The sequence below is a fragment of the Myotis lucifugus genome, unplaced genomic scaffold, assembly GCF_000147115.1.
Source record: "Myotis lucifugus unplaced genomic scaffold, Myoluc2.0 scaffold_9997, whole genome shotgun sequence".
Taxonomy (NCBI): domain Eukaryota; kingdom Metazoa; phylum Chordata; class Mammalia; order Chiroptera; family Vespertilionidae; genus Myotis; species Myotis lucifugus.
The window spans coordinates 1-6,004 of record NW_005881045.1 but is presented as its reverse complement, the minus strand read 5'-3'; the positions used below and the strand labels follow the sequence as shown (position 1 = coordinate 6,004).

General features: G+C 40.7%; 2 pseudogenes; both read right to left on the bottom strand.

Moving 5' to 3' along the window:
• Positions 1–1,035: 1,035 nt before the first annotated feature.
• Positions 1,036–4,687, bottom strand: LOC102425443 (annotated as a pseudogene).
• A 244-nt stretch (positions 4,688–4,931) lies between these two features.
• Positions 4,932–5,998, bottom strand: LOC102425140 (annotated as a pseudogene).
• Positions 5,999–6,004: the final 6 nt, after the last annotated feature.

Genomic DNA, 6,004 nt, shown 5'->3' with positions numbered 1-6,004 from the left:
CCACCCATGCACCAGGCCTCTATCCTATATAGTAAAAGGGTAATATGCCTCCCGGCACCGGGATCAGTGGAGCAGCGAGGCTCCCGGCACCGGGATCAGCGTGACAGGGGGCAGCGCCCAAACCCCCTGAGCGCCCTGCGGCTCTGTGAGTGACAGGGGGCGGGGTGTGGTGGAGGCAGCTGAATCGATGTTTCTCTCTCATCGATGTTTCTGACTCTCTATCCCTCTCCCTTCTTCTCTGTGGGAAGTCAATAAAATATATTAAAAATAAATAAATAAACAGGAACAAAATTACAATAGAGAAATGTCAATTCCGAATAAGATCCCACAGGTTCTGCTTATTCTCCCATCGAGTGGCAGGGTTCAAGTAATCATTAGAAGAGAATTCTATTTTAAAAGTGTCATCTTAGACTGCAATGATGCCTGTTTGACATCACAATTAAACAAGCCAAAGTAGAAGCCATGTTTTCAAAATGCCCACTTAACCCACCCAAACATCTCAAATCCCCCTTTGCTGAACACCCCCCCCCTTTTAAAGTTTTTTCTCTTTTTTTAAACAAGAGAAAGTAGACAGATACATGTTGGTAAATGCTAACTGTCCATATTTACAGAGACACAGTGTAATCTCTGAGTCCAATATACAGAGAAGGGAGGGAAAAAAGCTAGAATTCTATGCAATACTACACAGGGGCCTAGCAACCTCCAGCTCCCAGCAGAGCTAAGGGAGCGAAGGTTTTCCTTTTTTCCCACAGAGCACGGTGGTGTTGATTCCATTAAGTTTTTCTTAAGACAGGAAGGGATAAAAATGAATTTGGAACAGAAAGGGGCAAAGATTCTTTTCCCACTGTATTCTGCTCAAGGTACACCCTCCCCCCAAAGAAGGTGAGAACCATGGTGTAAAGATGGTCTAAAGGAGAGAAAAGAGACTTCAAAAACAGGGCGACTGAGCACAAGGGGCAGGAGAAGGAAAGGAATAAATAGACTGTGACTTGCTCCCAGGGACTGGAAAAAATTTAAAAAGGTTGTGACCCATCAGTGTTCATTAGTCATCTTCTCCTTCATCTTCCTCTCCTTCTTCCCCCTCATCATCATCATCTTCTTCTTCCCCTTCCCCTTCTTCATCATCTATGTCAGGAACCAAGTAGTACTGTAATGGATTTGGCCAAATGTCATCTTTGATGACTTCTCCTAACTCATCTGCACCTGCATCAGAATGGTCAGTAACCAGGTAAAGAAGCTTTCTGGTTCCTCATGCTGTCTCTTCCTGCTGGCTTTATTCTGTGTTTGACTTGAACGTTTCATCAAATCCTTTCCAGATTTCCATTTGATTTCAGTGAACTTTGAAGGTGGATCACCACTCTCACTCAGATGAAACTCTTTGGAGCAAACTTTATTTTCAAAGTAAGGATTTTCATCAAAATAAAAATCTATTCTGTAACCTGATTTAATATCTTCAAATTCTGTCACTTCAACTCTTGTCAAATAATGCAGTGCCTCTTCATCCTCTTCCCCAAGCAGTGCAGACACTTGTGGATGGTTGACAAATGTTGTTATCCCAAAATGTGGGATTTTGACAATCAATTCTGACCTCTTCTGAAAAAATGGTTGGCAGAGTTGTTATATTTCTGTTCTACTTTCAAAATCTCCTCACTGGCTTATTCATTAAGTCTGTCTATTTCATTTTATACTTCATCAATATGTTCAATCGTGTCTTGCTGTTCTTTTTCTCCCTTTGGCACATCCTAAGGGTCGGCTTCTTCTCTGGCTTGGGGGCTGGAGGCAGTTTTGGTTTCTTCATTTGAGATGGGAGTGAGGGACTGATGTTTGGGGGCTATGCTGTGAGGAAAGTCCGAGGATCTGAATGCTGGGAAGTCACCGGGCTCGAAGGCACGCTGAGCACTATTCTATGGCATTTCTATACACCAATAGTGAACTTACAGAAAGAGAGATTAAAAAAACAATCCCATTTACTATTGCACACAAAAAAATTAAGATACCTAGGAATAAACTTAACTGAGGAGGTAAAAGAACTCTACTCATAAAACTACAGAATGTTGAAAAAAGAGATAGAGAGATAAAGAAAGACATAAACAGATGGGAGAACATACCATGTTCATGGATTGGTAGAATCAACATCATTAAAGCAATCTATAGATTCAATGCACTCCCCATTAAAATACCAACAGTATATTTCAAAGACCTAGAACAAACTCTCCAAAAATTTATCTGGAATAAAAAAAGATCCCAAATAGCTATGGCAATCCTGAGAAAGAAGAACAAAGTAGAAGAGATCTCAATACCAGATATCAAGCTGTATTACAAAGCCACTGTTCTCAAAACTGCCTGGTATTGGCACAAGAACAGACATATCAATTAATAGAATAGAATAGAGAACCAAGAAATTGACCCAAACCACTATGCTTAATTAATATTTGACAAAGGAGGCAAGAGCAAACAATGAAGTCAAGAAAGTCTCTTCAATAAATGGTGTTGGGAAAATTAGACAGATACATGAAAAAAAATGAAACTAGACCACCAACTTACACCATACACAAAAATAAACTGAAAATGGATAAAGGACTTAAATGGGAGACTGGAAACTATAAAAATCTTAGAAGAACCCATAGGTAGCAAAATTTCAGACATGTGCCGAAGCAATATTTTCACCGATACAACTCCTAGGGCAATGGAAACTAAAGAGAAAATAGACAAATGGACTACATCAAAATAAAAAGCTTCTGCACAGCAAAAGAAACCATCAACAAAACAACAAGAAAGCCCACTGCATGGAAGAACATATTCGCCAATGTTACATCCAATAAGGGACTAATCTCCAACATTTATAGGGAACTCATACAACTTAACAAAAGGAAGATAAACAACCCAATCAAAAAATGGGCACAGGACCTAAATAGATATTTTTTGAAAGAGAACATAAGGAAGGCCAAGAGACATATGACAACATGCTCAAAGTCACTATTATCTGAGAGATGCAAATCAAAACAACAATGTGGTACCATCTCACACCTGTCAGAATGGCTATCAACAAATCAACAAATGACAAGTGCTGGAGAGGATGCAGAGAAAAAGGAACCCTCGTGCATTGCTGGTGGGAATGCAGACTGGTGCAGCCACTGTAAAGAACAGAATGGAGTTTTCTCAAAAAACTAAATATGGAACTCCCATTTGACCCAGTAATCCCACTTCTAGGAATATATCCCAAGAAACTAGAAACACTAATCAGAAAGGATGTATGCACCCCTATGTTCATAGTAGCACAATTCACCATAGCTAAGAATTGGAAACAGCCTAAATGCCCATCAGCAGATGAGTGGATTAAAAAACTGTGGTACATCTACACAATGGTACATCTACACTGCTGTAAAAAGTAACTCCTACCATTCGCAACAGCATGGATGGTCCTGAAGAGCATTATGCTAAGCGAAATAAGTCAGTTAGAGAAAGATAAATATCACATGATCTAACTCATTTGTGGAAGATAACGAACAACATAAACTGATGAATAAAAATAGATCCAGAGACTTAAAAGCATTGAACAGACCATCCAACCTCAGAGGGAAGGCAGGGGAGGGTGCGAGGGTGGGGTAAGAGATCAACCAAAGAACTCGTATGTATGCATATAAGCATAACCAATGAACACAGACAGTAGGGAGTGAGGGCATGTGCTTGGTGGTGGGAGCAGCCGGGGAGAGTTCAATGGGGGAAAAAGAAGACATATGTAATACTTTAAACAATAAAGAATTTTTAAAAATTAGAGAAACTCCTGGTAAAGTTCTCTTCCTACACCAGTTTTTTTCCAACTAAATCTTTTAGAAAGGAATTGGAGACAACTATAGGGTCTTTCTCATTTTTATTTCTTAACGATGAGCTCAAAATCAGTATGTCCAATGCAAAATTTTGGTACTCTTCATTCCCACCTTTTAAACTTTATATATTTATTCCCTCTTGATACACATGAATTTAGTTTTTGGGTTTTGTCATTAATTGCTAAGGAATTTTAAGATAAAAATGCGAAGTCATTAACATCACGAGATACAAGGGCACTTTGGATTCCAAAATATCTTTATAGTGGGGGAGTGAGAGAAGCCTCACGTGTCACTTGCTTATTTTTTAAACTATTACTCTTTCAACTCTAATCTTTGAATAATATATTTTTTCTACAATATAAAATGACTTTTTAAATAAAATCAGCACCGTAACATTATCTATTTTACAATAAATCTGAAAGAAAAATTTGGAAAAGAATATTCTTACACCAAATGGAATAACTTGTTTTTTAACTTAAAATTTTTTTGGTTAATTGCCTAAACACCTAAATCAGTGAATAAGAATTCTCAGCATCCAATCCATGAATATAGACTACAATATAATTTATTCTACTTTTTACTTCAAAGCCACAGAGATGACATCCATATAATTATAAAGCCTACTCTACATTTTCAAGTTCTCAATCCAAACATATAGATTAGAACAGGTGACTTTATTCCTGGCAACATTCATGGAAGGGCCAGATTCCTCATAAAAAGACAAAATAAGTTTGATTGGGAGCCGGCCATTGTCGTACTCACCCATCAACAGAATTATGGAAGTCAAGAGGCAATCTTTTTTCCTTTTTAAAATAGCAAAGGAACAAAAGAAGATTGGCTGACTGTTGAGTGGGCCCCATGTTAGAGTGCATAGCTCATCAGGATCAGGGCCAGCACCTGTGAGCAGTTATGTCATCTGCACTACAGCTTTTACCCCAGAAGGTATTTGAAAATACTTTATGCTCAAAATATATAGTATCCATTCCTTGTCCGTGAGGTCTCAAGTATAAATCTAAAGTGATAATGGGCTTCTTCAGTCTGAAGGCAGGACTTCTTTGCAGTAGAGTGTCTCCAGAGTTTCACAAAAATAAATAAAAGCAGCAGCTAACGTCTTTTCAGCTTCTTGACCTCTCTGCATTTCGTTGCTTCTTCCTCCCGTCTCATTCCCGCAAAGTCCTCTTGCATACTGGGTCTTAAACTCTTTGCTTCTTCCTTCTGCAGTTCTCTCCAACTACTCTCTATGTAACATAAGGCATAATCACTTTCATCTTTGTATTTTTTTCGGTCATAGCCAAAGAATGTGCTTGGATATTTTTTCCTGAGATTCTCCTTCATCTTCGATAAAATCTTCCATTTCGGAGTCATAGTCCTCATGTTCCTCCTCTTCACATTCTCAGGGTCTTTTGTAACCTCTAGGGAAGGGAAACTTTTCAGGACCTTGGGCAGATCTGTAGCCAGCTAAGGAAGGCTTCATTCCATTCATCTGTCCATTGCTGGGCTGGTAACGATATTCTTAGAAGATACTGTTTCTGAGACAAAAGTGCATTTGGGCTTATGGGGAGGATCTGAGCTACTAACTCTTCACCCAGGTCCCAAGCTGCTCACTGGTCTTCTAGGGCCTGAACTGCTGATAGGCCATCCAGCTGGAACTGAGCCACTTACTGATCCCCCAGGGCCACTGACTGACCTCCCGGGGGCGGGGGGGGGGGGGGGAATTGAGCCACTCACTGGTCATCGGTCATGTGGACTGTGCACAGGCCACCCAGGGCCACCAGAACTGACCTCTGACTTCCCAGAACCACCTGAGCCACTGATGGGTCGTCCAGAGCCCCCTGTACTACTGACTGTCCTTCCAGGAGGATTTGAGTCACTGGCTGGCCTCTTGGTCCCACTGATTGATCGCTCAGGTCCTGAGCTGGGGCAACCATTCTGGCACCTGGGCATGGAGCCAGAACTAACTGTAGGCCAAACACTCTCTGTGCTGGGCTGCCCAGGAGCTGGGCTGGAGCTGTCTGGCTGCCTGACACCTGGACTCTTAGCCTTATGTGGGGTGACCATGGGTCCAGGTATGGAATGGCTAGGATGGGGAGGAGATTTTTGGCTTTGTGCTCAGTAACAGATTTCTGAGTCCTTTTAGCAGAAGCCTTTGGAACACTTGGTGAATAGGTGCTCGAGTG